The sequence below is a fragment of the Varanus komodoensis genome, unplaced genomic scaffold, assembly GCF_004798865.1.
Source record: "Varanus komodoensis strain SLA01 unplaced genomic scaffold, ASM479886v1 scaffold4, whole genome shotgun sequence".
NCBI lineage: Eukaryota > Metazoa > Chordata > Lepidosauria > Squamata > Varanidae > Varanus > Varanus komodoensis.
The window spans coordinates 11,567,273-11,589,411 of record NW_025335941.1 but is presented as its reverse complement, the minus strand read 5'-3'; positions in this window follow the sequence as shown (position 1 = coordinate 11,589,411).

Below are 22,139 nucleotides of genomic sequence, written 5' to 3'. Positions count from 1 at the left end.
CTTGAAAAGTAATCAAGGTATTTTGCTTTCCTCCTTTCCTCAAAACATTGAATTACCAGCCACCTCCCCTAAACTGGAAAACTTAATACAGACTTACACAGCCAACTACATGCAACAAATACTCAAAATTATAGAATCATGGCCTGTGAATATTCCACCTATGGAAAAGTAGTCCTAATGCCATGAGGAGCAGCAAATATTTTTTTATTTTTATATTTTGTATGTAGAAGTCAGTATAATATATACATACATTATTTAAGCAATTTAGAGGAGTGTTCTATATAATATGCATGTAGCATATGCATATTATACATAGCTCAGATGGATCACGTGCATGTTATATGCATGTGTATAACCTGAATCGCCTGAATCTTGCATGTATGATGGCACATGTTTCAGGGTGATTGCACTAGCAGAACAACAACTTGATAAAAAATTATAAATCTTGAAATGTATTTCTACATTCAGGAGTTCATTAGACAAAATTAAATAAGACATTAAGCATTCAACCCTATAGCTGCTAGATGTTCTCCAGATGGCCATAGATCCAATTGGCATTCCAGTTCCAACTTCAGAGAAGCACTCTGAGGTTGGAGCCTAGACTCTGAATTAGGAGCATTGTCCCTCTGCCCATGCAGCTGCTGCGATTCTTTCTATGCCAGCTGTGGTTCCAAGTCTGCAAGGCTGACCAGCAGGGGAGGTAGGAGCAAAGCACCACTGTCCTTTAAGTAATCCTGGAAGTGCTTCCAGCTCCTCTCCTCGGGAGATGGTATAAAACACCTAGACAGCCAAAACTAGCCATCTAAGAGTGTTTGGAGGATGGGAAGAATGCCAAGATAACCCTCACCTCTATTCTCCCTTCCACCCTCCATTGGGTGTCCATAATCCATAAAGCAAAGAAACTCTATTAATGAAAATCACAACAGTAACATTATGACAGGGAGGACAGAAAGGCCTTAAGTGGGATATACTCAATGATCAGTCCATGGGTTGCATGATTATGCCTTATGCCGTCATCCCCTGGTGCCCTCCACAAAGCTCCAGACTGCCATTTCACACACTTATCTCACCCTGAGTGTGCTGTAGGTTAGATGAACCTCCCATGACCGGGTGTCCTCCTCAGAAAGCATGACTTAAGAACATAAGGAGAGCCATGCTGGATCTGCCCAAGGTCCAGCCAGTCTACTGTTCTTCTCACACTGGCCAACCAGCTACCATGGAAACTCACAAGCAGGACTTGAATGAATGAAACAGCATCCTTTGCTTGTGTCCTTCAACAACTAGTGCACATAGGCATGCTGGCTATGATGCCTGAGATAGCATATAGTCACACAGACTGGTAGCCCTTGATAGCCTTCTCTGTGATTTTGTCCAACCATTTTTTCATGCTGGTGGCCATTGCTATGCATAGTGGAACTGAATTCCATGAATTCTAATATTATGAAAGAGGGACCAAAATAGCTCTCTATACAGTTTATAATTTCATAAATTTCTATCATAACCATGCTAACTAGGAGTAAGGAACACTAAAGTCCAACACATCTTCTGGAGGGCCCTTGGTTGCAAAAGGCTGCACTATGGAGAGTAACAGGTACATTGCACAGAGCACAAGTGCATTGTAAAAGACAAGGGTTCAACCAGTTCTTGATGTCTTATCAGTGCCATTTGCTTATTAGACACAGGCAGCAAAACATCTTGGGTCATCATTCAACCTGTGAAGCTTTCTCTCGATGGACATCTCCTTGGAAGAGGTGTTGCATGTTTCCTTCCACTTGGGGCCTTCTGTGAGATCTCATGGAACAATGGTATTTATTTTAAATATTTTTATGTCACCTTTCAGGCCAAGCACCCTCACTGCATTGTATAGCACAAGAAGATATTCTGAGCCAAGTGTATGAAGATGGATCACAAGCAACAGATGGACAAATTTTTCCCTGCTGCTAGGTCTCACTCTTAAATATAGGATGATTTTATTAAATTGCCTAAAACTAATAGAAGGGATGCCAACACCACTTGATTTACACCTACACTTAAAGACTGTTGCTGCAGAACAAAACGAAGCTGAATCATCCAGTTACTTAGGCTGGAATCCAGATCACAGGTCCTCTGCATGTAGAAGGCCCATCAGAATCAATGGAACCCAAGCTTGTGTATTCTGGCCTAAACTGGATCCTATTTCCTTAGGCTTCTTCTTGTAAACTATATTTCAGAAGAGCCAAATGGGGCAAAAAATAGTGTGTGCCGCTGGGAACAGGAGCAAGACAGTGGAATCATTTGCCCCCTCCTACGCCTGCCTATTTATGTTTTACATCCCACTTTTCTGCAAACCAAACAAAACCAGCACTCAAGGCAGCTAACAATACAGTCCAAATTAATAACAGGTTCTAAGTAAAGGATAATATAAAAATGGAAGGTATAAGGAGCCCCAACCAATTAGAACACCCTTCAGCCACAAATCAACCTAATGTGAAAGGCTTGTCTAAACAAACATGTCTTTCCCTGACAGTCAAAACACAGAGTGGAGTCCCACCTAACTTCTTTGGCCAGTGAGTCCCAGAGCCTAGGAGGAGCCACCAAGAAGGCTAAGACTACTTCAGGCATGTAGCAAGGCTTGCCTAGCCTACCATGAGGTGCCCACCACAGGCAGCTGATTGGGGTGCCATGACAGGGCAGTAAACTATTATTACTGGTGTATTTTAACTGCAAGAGTGGGGAAAAGTACTCGTGGGATTTCTGCCTTAGGTGTCAAGATATCTTAGCTGGCCTCCAGTACTATGCACTTTGGCTTGGTGTTGCTCAAGTGTGCCAGACTCCCCAGACTTGCTCTTTTCCACATTTGAAAATTTAAAAACTCATGGATCTCCACCCTTTGCTCACCAATATTAAATAGATCACCAGCTCCACACCCTTGTCAGTTTCCATCCACTGACCACATTTTTTAAACCACGATCCGGGAGCCTTCATACGTTCTGTGTGGGCACTGAACCTTAAGTATACACATGCGAAGGTGATTATGCTAGATCACTTCTTCAGAGCAAGTTTTTTTTCTACTTTATTGCTGGGTGCCACCTCCAATGCAGCAGGTTTTTTTGTGCAACAATGTAAGTCCCCTCCTAACAATGTCACATCTCTTTGCATCCACCTAATAACACACTGTGAGGCACATTTCTGTGATTAGGTGGCTTAACATACTATTGTGAGAAAAGGAGTTGGCAATGAAGGAGACGGCTAAGGCTGAGCGTCCTTCCTACTCACCAGACTAAACAAAATAGGAGAGTATTGCAACTTTAGGACAAGGATTCCACATTGGTAATCTGGAAGCTCTGCCTTTCTCTATTTTCCACTCTGGCTGATCAAAGCTTTCCATGGATGTTCCACCAGACTCACTACAATCATCAGTCCCACTGCCACCTCTTCACTTGACTGAGCTGCCTTTGGGAAATTGACCCCAGCTCCTCTGTCTGATCTACAGTTTGTCCTCACTGGAAAAGCCCACACCTGCAGAAATGTGGATCCTCCTCTTCCATTGCCAAGGATCTGACCTTGCAAAGGAGCATGATGAGAATTTTCCAGGCTATGACAACCCTGTCCAGATAGCTGCTATATGTATACAGGCAAAGCAGCACAATTAGAACAGCCAAGTTGGTTTCCATACCATTTTGACAACTGCCATTCTGGCAACTTTCTGAATGCATTCATGTGCAGCACCATATCAAAGCAAGAGAGGCACGGAACAGAAGTGTAGCAGGGGAGGACAGTGAATGGGGACAAGCAGTTCTTATGTGTGTTTACATTTCAGTGAGTATATGTAGACATATGCAGATAATCAAGACTTACATACAAATACAATTCTTGACTTGATGCAACACTCAAGGGTCTAAGTATAGATTCAGGGGCTATTTTCATACCACCACCAAACTGGGCCACAATAGCAAGCCGGCAACTTTTCTGCACAGAGGTCTTGTACTTTTATGCTTGACTCCAATTGATTAAGCTTTTCCCATCACTATATCTTCATGAGATGAGATGCAGCTACTGAACTACTACTGCTACTACTTGACCCGCAGTTTTAGAGGGATAAAGGCCCTGCTAGGAACAAGAGCCCAGCAACATTAGAAGTTCATCTAGTCCCTGTGCCCCATGTCCCATAATAGTCCACAAGATGCAGCCCACATGGAAATGCTCGCTTCCTCTCACTGATGCTTCTCAGCCACTAGTATGGAATGAGGTGTTGCCCCTGAACGTGGAGGTTCCATATAACCAAATAAACTTGGCGACCCAATTATGACATTCTGTTTGCAGTAGCATCACAAGGAACTTATAATGTTTGGACACAAACTTGCAACCTTTAACTTGACAGCAGGTGACTAAAAATGACCAGTTTGACTAAATATGACCATTTAGAACTCCTGACTGAATAGAAGTTTAAGCCACTCTTGGGAAACAAGAATTCGATACAGCATGTTTATTCCACACATTCATTCTTTTGCAAAAGTTTAAACCGTGTGTGTGTGTGTGTGTGCACGCACGCGCGCGCAGTAATAGCATCATCTGCAAAAAAGCCTAAGACATCACTCTTGAGCTGCATCTCAGAGTTCCTCATGAGCGGCCAATCAACCACCATCCATTAAGAGGAGACCAAGCTGCTCCTACTAAATTAGCATGAAGTTGCATAATGCTTGCCCATTTTTCCTGCATAAATATTTTTTGAGTTGCCTTTCAGCCCAAAAAAAAAGGTTCCCAAGGCAACCTACAGCTTTAAAAAAATCAGCAAAAAGGGTAGTAAGAAGAGAAACAATAATCTTTTAAATATAAACAATAACAACCAAAATCATCCAAAGGTTTTAACAGCCTACCTGAAACTAAACAAAGATTAGATCAGTCTAACCGCCCTGGAATCAAGTTGCTGCCACAGAAAAGGGTTTTTCCCTCTCATGGCAACACCAGGGCGTCAGATGCAGATATTAAACTCTGAGCAGGTTCATACAGGAGGTGATTGTTTTTAAAGTTTTCTGATCCCTGGTCCCAAACCATTTAGAACTTTATAAGCAAGAACCAAAACCTTGAATTGTGCCTAGAAACAAAAACTGGAAATGAGTTCAATTAGTGCAAGACTGGCATATGGCCAACAAAATACATGACAGAAAATAATCTGGTCACTACAATTTGCACTAGCTTCTGTTTCCGGCACTCTTTTAGAATCAACCAGTACTCTCAATGGGAACTGATTAAAACATGGATTTCTGTGGCAAGATCTGCCTTCAATAGGAAGTAGCACATTAGCTGAAGCTTAGCAAAGTTACTCCTAGCCACAGCAGCCACCTGACCTTACAGGGACAATATTTGGATCCAGAGGCACCCACAAAACTTGACCCTTCAACTCCATCCAGAACACGCTGTATCCCCCAAGCCTGGATCAGGTTGCATGACAAGCACTGCCTCCAGAATTACCTTGTTTTGATTAAGACTTAGATTTTTAAAGTTAAAATCCAGTCCATCGAAGAATCCAGGCAACAGTTCAGGATTTCAATAGCTTCTTTGGCATCCAGTAAAAAAGATGGATAGAGCTGGATATCACTGACACAATGATGGGATCCAGCCCCAAAACTCCAGATGACTTTTTCTGGTGGTAGTTGTTGAAAAGAAAGAAGACCAAAATACCATCCTGAAGAACCTCAGTCACTACCCTTAAGCCTTCCTTCAACATGGCATCATCACTGGAACAGATGCAAATGACAGTGATTGCTGAAAGCTTCCCCTCATCACCATTTTTGGACTAGAGAATAGCAAGGTATAACAGGCTGCCAGGACTCACTGTGTCAAGTCTTCCTCCAGCTCTGGCTGTAGACACCCAAGCACCTAGGTATGAGGATAAGGGTGAAGTGGAGGGACCTCGTGTCAATATGGTTAGGGCAGTCCAGCTGTGAGACTGAAACTTCAGCAGAAACAGCTGGGCTCATCATGAGCAGACTATTAAGTTCTGGAATGTAGCAGGAGGAGGGGAGGTGGAGAAAAGGGTCTGGGAGGGAGGGAGGGAGGGAGGGAGGGAATTGCAGTGTGCCATGACAGAAGGTGGAGGATCCCTCCTGTGACCTGGTTTCCTTTCGGAAGGATTCTGGATGTATCCAACAGAAAGAGACAAAAGGACTGCAGGTATATCCAAACCTGGACTTAACACCTTGTATGGAAGCAGGAAAGACAGCCTCAAGTGCAGAGAAGCTGAAGAAGCTTGTCCCATAGGAACAGACAACCCTTGCTATAAGAAAGAGCACAAGTTCAAACAAGGATATTAGATGTGTTTTGGAGACAAGGCCAGGAAGACAGGAATGGAGGTGTTTTTGCCCTAAACAAGAACCATTTGTTTGGCTGAGCTTCAGTGTGGTAACTGGAGGCAAATACTTACAATTAAGACTGTCTGTTTACCTTTAGAGTCTTGTGATTATTATTATTATTTATTTTATTTCTACCTCATCTGTAATCAAAGCTTTCTGGGCAGTTCACAGCAAAGTATAAAAACAATAGAATGCTATAGACAAGAATTAAAATTTTTAAAAAGCATAAAAGATATTAAAAGACAATAAAAAGACCTGGATAAGAACAAAAGAAAGGCAGCTGGATAATCATGGCAGGCCCCTGAATGACCAGGTAGATTATTAAAGACAGCAGTCCTATCTTGATGTGGAAAAGATGGCAAATTTGGCTCCAGCAGGACCACAGCAGGGAGGTTGTCCCAAAGATGGGGGGAGCTATGGAATATGGAGGCCCTGGAAGAACCCTCAATGTCTCCCTCCCTGAAGATGGGCTTACTATTTGAAACCATTCCAGAGGGTGACATTGTGCTGATGCAATTATGACAAAGAGCAACAGCCTTGTTGCTACGCCACCACATAACAGGTTTCACAATAGCCTCTAGCCTTATGTTTAGGCAGAGTTCTCCAGTCTTGTTCCACCAATGCTCTTTTTAAGTACTCTGTTGTTCCATGCTCATCGGGGCAGCTTATCAAGGGGGTGAAGAGGTACCACTGCATCACCTGAGTGAGCCTCCAGATACAGGAGGAAATAAGCACTGAAACCCAAAGCCCAAATGAAAGCTTGCATTCTCAACAGGGCCTAAAGATTGCTAGTGCCTTTCCTCATAAGGGAGTTTGAAAGGACTTGAAAGGAGAAGCATTCTGGCTTGCAGCCATTACCCTTGAATGTTTGGTAAGTTCCAGGTTTCAAGTCTGGTCATCCCCTAGAGAAGCATCTACAGAAAGTTAAATACATTTTTGCATTTCATGTTCACTTTTTTTTTATAAAGAAACTCAAATAACAGCCTTTGGAAGAATTAGGCTGATAAATATCGGTACCTCTCTTACACACCCTGTGTGTGTGTGTGTGAGATTGTGCATGTGCTCACTCATGTTCTCTCACTCACACACACCTCAGCCTCTGCTGCATAGCTGAACCCTGCAGATCAACTGAGGAAGGGAATATTTTCATCTCTACAATGGTGTGCTGGGTGGTGAGTTTTGATCCAGGGCACCATTACAGGAGTGAAAATCATGCCCTCTTCCTCTCCTAGATGCACCTGCACCAGTCAGCTAAGGCAGCCCATTCATCACCCCCACCACAGTACAACAGGTTTACAATGCTAAACTCCCTGCCCAGCAAGCCACAGTGGGATGCAGCTTGTGTTGCAGAATGGCCTGGGAAAACACTGTGGGCTGAATGGGTGCCTTAGACTCTTTTCATTCCAGAGCAAGGAGTGGAGCTTCTTCATGCCTGGCTTGTAAGTAACTTATCTGTTGAACAACACACATTTGGAGTCAAGAAGGCTCAGTTCAGTCCCTGGCATCATCAGGTAGGGCTGGAAATTACTTCATTCTGAACTCTTAGAGAATGGCAGCTACTGCCATTTGTCCGTATAGACAGTTCTTAGCTAGCTGGGCCCACAGGCTGACTTCTTATAAGACAGCTCCCTATGCAATACCTTAAAGGACTGCAGGTGGTGCAGTGGTTTAAACTGCTGTGCTGCTGGGCTGGTTGATCGAAAGGTCGCCGGTTGGAATCTGCACAACGGGGTGAATTCCCGTTGCTCCATCCCAACTCCTGCCAACCTTGCAGTTCGAAAGCATGCAAATGCAAGTAGATAAAAAGGTACCACTTCGGTGGGCAGGTTAACAGCGTGCCGTGCACTTCGGTGTTTAGTCATGCTGGCCACATGACCACGGAGACTGTCTGCAGACAAACGCTGACTCCCTTGGCTAGGAAACGGAGATGAGCACCGCCCCCTAGAGTCAGGCATGACTGGACTTAATGTCAAGGGGGGAAACTTTTACCTTTAACCTTTTATGCAATACCTTAACAATTTAAGACCCACAAACATCTTAATCTATAGATAACCTGTACATAACTCAGTTGCTGCATGGACTATTGGTTGTACTTTGTTTAACAAAAGAAAGTGGCCTGGACAGATGGTTTATTTTCACGTGAATGGCCATAATCAACCTGAACATCTCTGCATTACATTCCTTTACAGTGATGCTTCCAACCTATTCTGCAGAAGGTATTAGTGGTCCCATCTGACAGACTAATTGCAGGAGAGAGATTTTTCAGATGAATTCCTCATTCCAGATGTACAAAGTGAAAATGCCAAGGGAAAGGGCGAGTTGTTGGTAAATACCCTTTGATGAAAGAGTGAGGAAAGTGTATTTAGCCCTACAGAAAAAAATGCAACAGCCCTTAGTGACTACCTGCATGCTAAAATACGAGGAGAATAAGAGACCTTGTTTTCAACCACATAGTTTATTGTATTGGCATTATCATTGACATACTTCAAATATTTTCTAGGAACTTGACTGTAATGAAAGGATGCAAAAGAAAATGCAAAGGGGGTGGTAAACAGCTACATAAATGTAGTTATGGAGAGAAAGAGATACTTCATTATATTCATGAAGGGGGAGCCACATAATTCAAAGGATTATGGCCCCCACCCATAATATGATGCATCTCCCCATTGCACAAATTTCACAATAAGTTAAGAGGAGATGTCAGTGGCTTGGAGCAGCAATATAGACCTACTTCCTCTTAATTGCATGAAGCTAGCCTGCCAGCCCACCCTCATTATTGTGAACCTATTTCACTGCTATGCTTCTTTACTTAAATGTTTCTCTAAGTAAGCTCAGAACCAGCATGGATAATTACACATCCATCTTACACATCTTGAAAAAGAAGTATAAACCATCCAATACCAATGCGCTACAGCACACATGGTTTTCTGCAATGCTCAAGTTACAACTCCTGAAGAGAGTTCATAAAGGGGGGTGGGGTGGGGGAACTGTTTGGGAGGAAGAAACTACAGCAACCTGAACCAAGTACCACAACTCTGCCCAAAAGAGATGGATGGGACTAGGGACAATTGCATACATTATGCAGTGCTAAACCCAAGCTTGCAGCTCAGTATATTCAAGAGGGGCTGCAGATAAACATAGTTCCCTCATGACTGGTTACATGTACATTTTAAGGTATACATCTAAAGCAGACTTCCCTAACCTGATGCTCTTGAGATGCTGGACTCCAATTCCCACAGTTCCCAACCAAGAATTGTGATAGGAATTGTTGTCCAACACACTGGAGAGGACCAATAGCAAATTTCTTCAATATGTACTTCAGAATGTACATGAAATAGGGTTTGGGAGATCATTCAACAGGATTTGTGGGTTATGCTTTTGTGTAGGTTTTTGAGGTTCAAAGCAGCTGCTGTGAGATAAAATTAAACAATGGCACTGAGAGCAGAGATCACAAACCCCTTTTTTCCATGCAGTTGCATGACTCATCCATTTTTCCATCACTGATTCCCATGGGACACCACCATGGAAATGGAGAACCTCAGACTTGGGATCCAAAGTTGATCCTCCACACTCCACCTGGCCTCACTTCCTTTTCCCCTGACCACTGAACAGGGTGGTCCCCTGGGTTTGTGCAGTTTCACCTCCATTCCAAGAGGCTCTTACTATTTAGTCTGAAGCTCTTATCACTCATAATTAAACTATGTTGGGAGGTTATACTTTGTCCACACCCCTTTTGCCTTCAGCCCTACCCATGAATGGAATGCAGCCCCAGAGAGCTTCTCCAAAGTAGAATTCATCCCTTTGGCTGAAAGATGGTTTGCATCTCCAGTTTATAGTAAGTATCCATGCCTTCCCTCGTGGAGGAGGGGCAGTTTCATCAGGAAAATAGAACAGAGCGAAGACTAGCTCTGCACTGCCAGCAATGAAACCCCCTTCAGGGTCACAAACACATCCAGCAGCTGGTTTGATCTGGAAAAAGAAAGAGCTTTGGCTGTGGGGCAGAACATAAATGCAGTTAAACAAATACAAGAACACAGGATCAACCCGTGTTACATCTCGTTTGGTCTTCAGTGACAAAGAAGAAATATTGAAAGTGGTTGAGCAGAAAGAGGGTAATTTGGGAAGTGAACTTCCAGTTCCTGGTTCTATGGTATTCCCAATGGGAAAAGACCTGTAAGTTCCGGGACAGTATTTATTGGGCTTTTCCTGCCTTTACAACCCCTATCAAATATTGGTATACCACCATTAAGAAGCTGGCATATCCTTAGTTATAGCTCAGTTTATACCTTAGTTTCTTTAGAAACAAAGAAGTTCTGATAACTGTGCTTAAAAAGATCAAGAACCCCACTCCCCAAGACCCATCCATATTTATCTAGAAAAAGTACGTATAAATCCTCGTGTTGCTCCATAGACTGATAAACATCTAAAGTTCATCAATTAAATCATGTCCCAATGCTCTGGGAGATGAACTCAAGGTTTAAAAATAAACTAAATAACTTATTTTCTTTTCTCTTTTAGAATATAGGTTCCTCCCTACACTATTCTTATTTCATGTACAGATTTTGAATATGAAGTCTGGAACCTAATTTTAGACTTTTATATAGCATTGAAGATATATATTTTACATCTATTATTTATTATTTTTAAATTAATATGTTAGGCTCTCAGGGTTGCAATCCTCCTCAATATATATTCAAAAATAAAAAGCTTGCAGGACTGGCACTCAATTCATAACTCCAGTGTGAGAACTAAAAAGCAATCTGAAAGTCTGAATCTCTGTCCCTGGAGAACACTTATCAAAATTAAGAATTCAGTGGCTCTGAGATGCCACAGACCTTATATATGACAACAATTCAGATGTGGACAAGGAACATTTGAAAGAGCTCCCATGGGGAAAATTGTGACCCATATCAAGTCTAGATGGGAAACTATAAATGAGATACCACCAAAGGAGGCTGAAAAATCAGCATATCCAAATCTGCAATTTCTTTCCTTGCTGAAGGACCACTAGTGCCAGAAACATATTACACTGTACAGGCAAGTTTCCCTCCAATGGAATATGCTATAAATTAAGCCCCTCAGCTTTTTTCATCATTACCTGTCTGTTATGGGGAAAAAGGAGGACACTCCAAATCATGTCTAACCTTCTAAAGGAGATAGCTCTGATACAATTACTGATGTTCAGAAAAGGGCAATCACGTGTGAAGTAGCAGCCCAGCACCAACATAGGAATTAGCCCTTTCATACCATCATGTCAATTTATACAATACTAGTTCAGACAGCTTTATTGGAGAACATTATCAACCATGCCAGAGTGGTCTACATGAACCTGAAATCCAGCCTTTAAAAAACATCATCTTAGCTTATGCAATACAAGGTATGAATCTATCATAACACAGTATGAATATGATTATTTCACTTAATATTGAATTTACTGCCAATTCAATATTTTGAAATGTTGCTCTATATGGGCATAAGTGTTCCTTAGTGTAGCTCTAAATATATGGATGTCCGTTTTTATAAAGCACTTGTTATGTTTAATTTTTAGAAGATATGCCTTTTTAATTCAGTAAGTTGCATACCACCCACCTGACACGCACAAAGTTCTTACTGCAAACAGTGTCTAAATATGCATCTTCTTTGCTTAAAAAGACATGTGTTCATGTCACGCCTTTCAAAAAGAAATTGTATATACGCCCCGCCCTCCAAGTACAATTTTACCCGGATTGAGATTCCAGGTTTTAAGTTGAGGACTGGCACTTAGCAAGGTGAGCAAACGTGAATGATTACTGAGCAATTCCTTCCTCGGTCCCAAAGCCGCGGGCCCCCGCACGCCGCTCCGCACACGCACACGCCAAGCGTTCCCGAGCCCGCTCCCCCGGGACCCCTTTCCTAATTATCCGCAGGAATTACGCGGCCCGCGAAGTCCTCCCGCGGCTCACCATTCACGATGCTCTGGAACAAGACGGCAGCCAACATCCACATGCCCCTGCTGCTCCCTCGCCCGCCAGCGATGCGCCTGGCTCCCCGCTCGCCTCGCCTCGCCTCCGCCGCGCTGCGCTGCTCGCCGCCTCGCCTCGCCTCGCCGCCCCTGGTCGCCAACTGCAAGGTGAACGCGGCGAGCGAGGCAGCAGCTCCGTCCAGCTTCCGCGCGCCGGCAGCCGGGGAGCCGCTCGGAGGAGGTGCGCCCGCGCCCGCGCCCGCGCGTCCTTCCAGCAAGTGATCCGTCTCTCCTTCAGCGCCTCTTCTCCACTGACACTTGCCTCCTCTGGCAGGAAGACGCAGCTAGGGGGAAAGGGAGGCGGCCGCCGCTGGGAGCTCAGGTGCGCCGTCCCTTCCTCGCCCAGGCAGGCGCCGGCAGGCTGGCACGGGCAGGTCCACAGGTGGAGAGAGCCTCCCGCGCCAGCAGAGGACCATCCCTGGTCATATCCGGCCCTCCAGCCGCAGAAGGCAGGCTCCGAGCGCACCGCCCTTCGGCCACCACCACATCCATGCAGCGGGCGGGCGCGCGGGCGGGCGCATCTTTCCTCTCCCACCGCTTTAATCACATTGATCCCTCTGCTAACCTTCCCTGCCTCTGAGCAGCGCCGAGCCGAGCCGAGCATTAACCCTCTCGCCAGCCTCCATCAGGCAGAGCACGCTCTGGTCTTAGCGCAGCAAGGAGGGCAGCCACAGACCCAGCCAACGAGAGAACATGCTAGAAATGCCCGTTTCCTCCCTGGTTTGCTGAAAGACGGATTTTAAAAACCAGTGGCTGAAATATCTCTTGATAAGTAGGAAGGTGGGAGTTGCAAATAGAATTACTTGTGAAAGGATACATAAAGTATGACTAAATTACTTCAGTGTATATAATGTGCCCTTCCTGATTCATCAAGAATTTCTAATTAGAGAAGACTGACACAGTCAAAATGTGAGGTCTTATGTTAGATTTTTTTGGGTGGAGCATAAGAAATATTACTAAACAGAGTATGAATGATCAATTGTGTAACAGTTCTCCTATCAAAATGGAGTAGGTTGCAAGGTCCAGTCAGACAGTGCTTCTGCTCCTTTAAGAATGAGATAGTATTACTCTTTCGCTACATGAAGATCATTTTCATGGTGCTTCTGATGGAAAAGGTAGACAACTGGCAGAGCTTTCCCTGCTTTTCAGTTTTTACATGCACAGAAGCTCTCCCTGGCTATGCAACTACCAAGTCTAATCTGTTCTGATTTTAATCAATCATGTTTTTTCATCTACTGAATAGCCACCATTGTCTGTATGGAAGTTGGTTTCAGTGGGTGAAAAAATCAAATTTCAGATCCTGGAAAATGAAGGTTTCTAATAAAAATTGAATTGACATCTTTTGTTTCAAAATATATTTCACAGTTGCTTATTTAGTACTTAAAAGTCAGTCCCACTTACCCAACCTCAAATGTTTAAATTGGTATTTAGAACATGAACCAGTTGTCAAAACATAATACAGAATTCAAACCTTTAGCCATTTAACTAGGAATAAGATTTTGAGTGGATACGCATAGGATTCTGCAGGAAACAAATGTAACATTAGTGCATTGGTTCCTAGAATAATTTTTAAAACTTCATGCACACATGTCCATGAAATGATGTGTTGAGCGTTGAGGCACTAAAACCCAAAGTTTGGCATGCAAGTTGCACAGGGGAGTGGGAAAGTCTGTGCCTGCCCCATGTGGAGCAGTGCAGTGTTTGTGTGCGTGGACGCTGAGGCTGTGGATGCTTCAGGAAATCCCCTACCTTAGTGTGTGTTCAAAGGAGGTGTTTTAGGCCTTTGACCCAAACGCTTGAGTTCTTGGACAAGTCACCCATCTTTCAGGCACACTCATTTGGTCTTTGTGAAATTTCTTTCATGATAGAAATGGCTACTATTGTGGGGCAACCTTAGTGGCCATGATGCCTCTGCTTATTTTCACTCATTTGGCATTGTCACCTCTAGTTACCATTGAACAACATTGTAATCAAGGCCATGCATTCTTAGTTGTACGTATATGAGAGGTATGCATCAGTTTTGGTCCCGGGGTTGCATCAGGTACCTGCTATGGAGGTAGGGCCCATGCAGGCATGCACACACCCACAAGTCCATCACACGCAATCTTTTCCCCAACTGCTTCTCACTCACAATCACTGCAGCACCCAGCCATTCTAAAGCAAGCCCCCAAAGGGACTTTAAAATGCTGTGGGAATAAACTGAATGGTTTGAGAACCTCATTCCTGGAGATGCCTGGGAAATAACCGAGAAACTTCAACCCTAGGTTCTTGGGATGCTCTAGCTATGAGGTTATAGACCCTGTTTAAGCAGCCTTCCTCAATCTTGTGCCATTCAGACATGTTTGACTGGCAACACCCAGAACTCTCAGTCAATGACCCTGCTGGATGAGAATTCTGGGAGCGGTGGTCCAAACGCCTCTGATGGGGAAAGCTGTTTGATCATTTTTCTTCCCTCTCCCCACTTTTTCTGTGGCAAGAGAGGGAGGGGATTATCAGACAAGGTTTGCTATTGGGGTACTCTTAACACCCTGACTTATCCTATGCTATTCCTCATTTTGTACTCATTCTTTTAAATATTTGTCTTTGATTCTTCCAACAGTTTATGATATACACAGAGCACCCACTAATTACTGGATGGCTTAAATTACAATTACTGCTTCTAAAAAGCACCACCTTTATGAGTGAGTCATAGAATTCACGAAATTCAGGATCCTGAAAATGGGCTGCCTCTGTCAAACCTCTTGCAGTACATGTGGAACTGCCATTGGAAGGCATGCAGGTCACAGTAAATGCAAACATGTCCACAATACAAAATAGAGGCAGTTTCAGATAATGGCAGATGCAATGGGATTGAATTTTTAAAGCAAGTACTGAATATCTTGTATTGAATATACATGTGCATGAAGTTCAGTAACTCAGATATTTGTCTAGTTTTCATATATTTTCAGTGAACGTTCCTGGTTTCAGATCACATCTGGTATTTGTGAATGCATAACCCACCCCATATACATATATGGAGCAGACTTAATTTCAAATATGAATTCCATTTGATAAATCATAGATTAGTAATTTATAAATGGCATTTTGCATTTGCCATGAAACCCCTTTATCAACCTCATACAGCTTTCTTCCTCCGAAAATGTCTAGGTAATTGAAAATGTCAGTCATTACACTTTCCTCGCTCTCTGAATGTACATTGTTATGGTGATACTTCTGGGGAGCATGCTATCATAGCAGTTGAAAGTTCTAAGCTGATGAAAAGTTTTATGTTATTTCTAGCAAATGCAGAGACTGTGATATAATGTGGAATCTCCAATGGGCACCCAAAAGAGCAATCTTGTGCAAAATCCTCCTCTTCTCCCCATGTTTTTCCCCTGAAACACAGAATATGATTACTCTGATTTTGTGTATTCCCTTGCCTTTCCAAGCAGAAATTGCCTTTCTTCCAAAAAGCTCAGGATGGCATACATAGTCCTCCCTTCCCTCCACTATTTTATTTTCACAACCACCCTGTAAGGTAGGTAAGGCTGAGAGTTGGTGACTGACTCAAGTACTTCCTGATAATGTAGATTAGTATCCAGTGCCTCCCAGTTTGAAACCAATATTCTACTCATTTAACTGAACCAGCTAAATCCTATGCTCATTTCCGTGTGGGTATGGCCCCTTAAATCTAGACAGATGTAGTCCAAGTAAAAGCATATAAGGTCATCTGACTGCACCACAGCACTTGTAAGCATCTACCTTTAGAATTGCAGTGTAATGTTCATTAGTGTCAGTGAGATATTTGAGTTCATAGTTGGGTAGTGGGTTGTGACTTTAAATGGCTCATCTCATCTTGACAAGCAGGCAATTTTGCAAGACAGTGACAGTGGCTGCTAAGTAAACATTTCCAGAGGTAACTTCTGGCCCTCCAAATGTCTGCAGCCTTCATCAGCCCTAGCTAGGCTAGCCAGTCATGGAGTTGTGACCCTCCAGATGTTTTGGCCTTCAAGAGCATCAGCCTAAGACGCTCCTTTTTTACAGATTAAAGCAGATGGTCATTTTTAATAGAGGACAATTTTACTGTGAGTTGGGATGGGCAGAGTGTGTGGCAGGGTGGGTGGGGGGATATTGGATGTAAGACAGTTAATGGGGCCAGAGTGGCTGCTAATGTTCCTTCATAGTCAACAGGCCAAATTTCCAGGCGCATCTGTTGTTAGGGCAATGACAGGTAAATGGCCCAGAATGATTAGGAAATGGCTGGAAATACTTCTGACAGGCCACTGACATTTTGACAGAACTTTTTTTAAACATCTCCCAAATCCATAGCTAAGGATGATTTAAGCAAGATCTGTCTGGGAAAGAACAAGGGCACAGTTTTTGAATTGGACTTAGAAAGAGGTAGGGGGCTAGCGTTGATCACCTGAAAGGGCCTTTGTGGAATTTCCTTTCTCTGAAGATATGACAGGAACAGTGTAAAATGCCAAACAAAATGGCATGCCTTAGCAACACTTAAAAACAATATTTCAGAACTGAAACACTTTCAGTAATGTAGTATTATTAACCCCATAAATCCAGAAAAGAATGGCCCAGGATGCCAATTTCAAGCTAGCCAAGCCGATCAAATTCACTAGTCATACACAACTATATGGAAGGGATGCAGTAAGCTACAAAAAGAGTATTTGAGGACCCATTCCTGAAATAGTCCATATTACAGAACATGGGTTGGAACAGCAGCTTCCAAACAAGCCAAAGCTACCCAATTTGCTAGCCATACAAAACTGTATGGGACTGATACAATAAGCAGTACCATGTCAGCAGAACCATGTTCTGGTACTTATCCCAGGCAGACATCCAAGTGTGTCAAATAAGTGTATTCGTTAGTCATCCATGGCTGTGTGAGAAAGATGCCGTGAGCCACAACACTGCAGAGAGGAAACCCCCCCCCCCCATGCTATGGTACTCTTCAACGATATTGAAGGGCCACAGGATTGCTCCCTTAATCAGTATAAAATGTGCCATACTGCTACTCTTATTCTAATGTAAAAGGAATGTTAGTATTGGGTAGGTATGTGGAATGTGTTTAATAACTTCAGCTCTTGGGGAAGTGGAGCAGTGGGTAAGCTGTCTCCTTTGTTTATGTTCTTTTGTTCAATTTGGCTCCCTACCCAGCTCTGCAAACAGCAAATGCAAGTTATTTTTTTACTGGCCAGGTTACACACATTTGGTTTCTGATCTGCTGCATCTGCAAAACTCAGTTCTTCATGTTCTCCCAGCTCTAATAATTGCTCAGTAAAACTTGCTTCAGCAGTAGACTTCAGAATTTAAATTATTTAATTCAAGAGTTTCCCTACCTGTGAATGCCTTAAAAACAGATTATTAACTCTCAGGATATTATTTTAACCATGTGCATGTTTACTCTGAAGGAAGCCCTGCTGAATTCAATTGAACTTCCTCCCAGGTAAGTTGTGTATTGCAGTCTCAAGAATGTATTGGCTAATAAATCAATGTCAGATTGTAATATTAATAGACCCTTTGAAACAAATTCTATAACATATCACAGTTAGTGGTTGCTTTGCTTGCATCTTAATGGGCCATTAAGCAAAATCAGAGATTAACTGCTGGTGCAACTTTCCCTATAGATTGAATGCAATCCTATATTCATTTTCTTGGGAATAAGCCTCTTAAAGATACTGTATTAACTTCTGAGCGGACGTGCATACCACGGTACCACTCCAATCTAAGGTTTGGAGTGGTATCATTCTTGGATTTAAAAAAATATTAAAAAGTGGGCCTCCCTTAGGATTTCAGTGAAAGTGGCTCTAAAAGTTATATTTGCATATCATGGATGGCACAAAGAATTATTGCTTTCATTTGCCTTTTAAGGGTATTTCTAAGCAATTTAAGGAATCCCATGCCCCCTGGCTGGGGTTTAAAGGGGTATAGGATAGTGGGGGTTTCCTCTGACTTCAGAAGGGAAAAACAGAGTGGGAGTTTCCCTCTAGTAATACCCTCCCAGCTCCAGGAAGGCTTCCTTTCATAAAGTCAAAGCTCCAACATTGACAAAGCAAAGCAGAGAGAGGAAAAGAGGATGCCATTGCACAGGAAGGAAGGAGGCTATAGATCTGCCAGATTCCATGGCTTCTTGGCCCTGGTAGAACAGGTCAACTGGATGAGGGTCTGTCTTGTAAAGAATGCTACAAAGGAGGTCAGGAAGACTAAGAAGCCTCTGCCACTTTTCCTGACCTGTTGGGAAGAGTCCAATGGGGGCAGAAGACAATTAGAAACTTCTGATTTCATCATTTGGACATCAGTCCTATAGGATTTAACTCTTTATTGAAATTCTGAATTTTTCATGTTTTATTGTTCTTCTTCCTGATGTTCCCTTTGCTTTTAAGTACCCAGGGCTACTTTTGGATGAAGTATTTCAAAGCCAGTGCATAATAATTTTGTTTTCCATATTAAAAATACTTCTACAACCAGAATTCATAGCACACTAATTAAGAACTAGAAGTAAACTAATACAAGTTTTTCAAAGCAAAAACCACAATTTAGTGCTACATAAAACAATGTTTGTTATTTTTATATATCTCTAGGGAGAAGATTATCTGCTGCACAGGAAACATTCTTAAAGACTACAACTAGAGAGGCAAGACCTGTGTATCTCCCAAGGCATGCGCAGAGAATCTGTGCAAACTAATTCCAGTTTTGAGACTGCTAATCTGAAGTCTGTGATAAGAAAATCTTTATCTTCCTTGATCTAGTTTCAGAGAGAAAAAATATGCCTGCTAGAGCTGGTTGGTTGAGGTCGGTAGACCAACTCTGTCCCAAGACAGATATTACTCTGATTTATATCCCACCTGTCCACCCAAAAATGGCATTCAAGGAGGCTAGAACTATAAAACCAAGAATAAAACAAAAGCATAATTAAAACCATCATAAAATGAATACATTAAAAGCACATTAAAATATAAGGAATGAAATAAACAGCATCCAACACAATTAACCTCCTTTTAGCAACTAGATTGCTAGCAGCTTTTTTTAAAACACCAGACTAGGTACAGGGGCATGCATGTATATGTAATATGGATACTACCATAAGATATAGGGAACTTTTAACATCCAAATTAATCCTCAGAAATAGGCAAAGGATCACAAAAGGTGCAAAAGGTGAGACCAGATGAAGACTACAAAGACTCATACTGGTAGAGCAAGATGAGGTAGTCCTGAGCAACCTTTTAGATCCCCTCCCATGGCTTTCAGCTGGTTTCTGTGATTGCAGGGAGCCCTGAAAGCACCCACAGGCCTGATACCAGTGCTGCAAATACTTGCCAGGTCAACCAGTCCGCCTGCTCTAACAAACCACCAGCAGGAGCCACACTGCTTTGCCGATCCAGACAGCCTATTCTATCGCTAGATAGGGATTGCAAGTAATGCCTGGCGTGGCCCTTTGATGCAGCTTGTTACAGCAAGAATGCTGGCACACCATCAGCCTCAATACAGGGCGAGGGTAGAGGAGTAGCCACTGTTCTCCTTAATACATTCTCCTTACAGAGATTTCTTGTGCAGACTATAGCCATCAATGCATGGGCAGGCATGGACCGTGCACACCAGCCTCCGTGCCCTTGTGCATGCCAGCTCTGTCTTTGCATCCATTCTTTGAGTGGGAAGGGCTCACGCCAGCTTCTGTGCATTTTACCCATAGAAGCTGTGAGGCACTTTGACCTGTGTCCAAGGAGGCAGATACCAAGGCACTGTTTGTGGGAAGGGTGGAGATGGGGATGTTGGGGATGGGGTTGCCAGGGGTGACCCCGTGACCCCCTACCCAGGCCTTTTTTTTCTTCTTCAGACATGCCTGACCTTGCTTGTGTGCTGCCTTCCAAGGTAGGCTGAGGAATGACGCTGCTGTGCTTGTCTAGTGGCTTCTCTAACTGAGGGGTCAGAGCTAGTCTGGAACCTTGTGATGGAGACTCCCAGATCTGTGTTGCTGAGAGGACTCAGTCCCTGGTTCAGCTGATGCCTCCAGTGGCTGCCCCAGGTTCTGGGGTTGAGCCTAGCAAACATTAAATGGTGCCTCCTCGCCCGCCTACCTCCTTACACACTGGACTTATTTTTCTGCATTGGGCAGGATTTTGCTGATCTAATGATAGTTAACCACTGTCATGGTCAGACTATCATCTGTGATAAGCATATGTGACCACTGCTTTTCCTGCTAGCAAAAGTGTGGGGCCAGTTTGGATGATCTGCACTGGAACAGTATTCAGTTCCAGAATAGTTTTATGGATTTGAGTGGTTGTGATGGTTCATATTTTTATTATATTTTTCCTCTTGCAAGGAACCCATGGCGGCTTATAAGGTTTCCCTCCTCTCCATTCTGTCCTTACAACAACAACTCTGTGAGTTAGATTAGACTGGTTCAAAGTCACCCAGGAAGCTCATGACTAAGTGGCTATTACAACCTAGATTTCCTCATTCCCACTGTAACCACTATACTACACTGCCCTCACCATGTAACAACAGTAGCATTGTGTAAATAGCACTACCAGGTAGCAAAAATCCTTCATCTCTGCAATTGCAAATCTCAGGTACCTTTTAGTCAATTAAATGTCCCATCATCCTTTTTACAACTTCATTGATTTTTGGGTGACATACAGATTTTGTGTTTATAGTTCAACAGTGGGTTAGAAATATGTGGTAGCTACCTGTTTCTCAATGGTTTTCACTATGCACTGCAATTAATAGAATTTCTATAAGTCAGATCAAACAAAGCACATTCTCATATAAAATAAACAGGACATGCTGACCGTTAACTTCAGAGCCCTAAATCATCTCCCATAAGCATATTGGAGGCCCATGTCATTGTTGTGCCTTTAAGATCAGTCAGACTGGTGGGCATAAGGCACATGGCCTTCCTGTCTCCATTTTTATGATTCTCCATCCTGATGGAACAGTTGGTCCTTTCAGTTGCAATATTCAGAAAGCCTTCTTTTAACATGTTTGCTAGATACGCTACTACTAAATTATTTTATTGCTGTGCGTGGGCAATGGTTTTATGTTGTTGCTATGTATCATCAAGTCATCTCTGACTAATGGCAACCCTATGAATGAACGCCCTCCAAAATGTGCAGTCCTTCTCAGCCATGCTCAGCTCTTGTAAACTCACGGCTGTGGCTTCTTATCCTGGTTCATATTTCCATTGGTTTTTTTTGTTCCTTGAATGTGGATGTTTTATTAATAATCTGATATTGCATTATAGTTGTATAAATATTTTAACTAATACCAGTATTTTAAATATTTAAAGAGCAATATTGGGAGCAATGTGTGAGGGCCTCTGCTATGATAGCACCTTGGTAGAACTGGCTGACCCAAGAACCTAGATTATGACTACCCTTCAAGTGCTCCTCTGAGGGACTGCAGGTGGCGCAGGGGTTTAAACTGCTGTGCTGCTGGGATGGTTGATGGAAAGGTCGCCGGTTCGAATCTGCACAGCGGGGTGAGTTCCCGTTGTTCCGTCCCAGCTCCTGCCAACCTTGCAGTTCGAAAGCATGCAAATGCAAGTAGATAAGAAGGTACCACTTCGGTGGGCACGTAACAGCATGCCGTGCACTTCGGTGTTTAGTCATGCCGGCCACATGACCACGGAGACTGTCTGCGGACAAACGCTGGCTCCCTCAGCCAGGAAACGGAGATGAGCACCACCACCTAGTCAGGCATGACTGGACATAACGTCAAGGGGAAACCTTTACCTTTACCTTTAAAGTGCTCCTCTGGCACCTGAAGTTTGTTCTTTTCCAGTTACTGTTGTAAGTTGTTAAAGACACAATCCT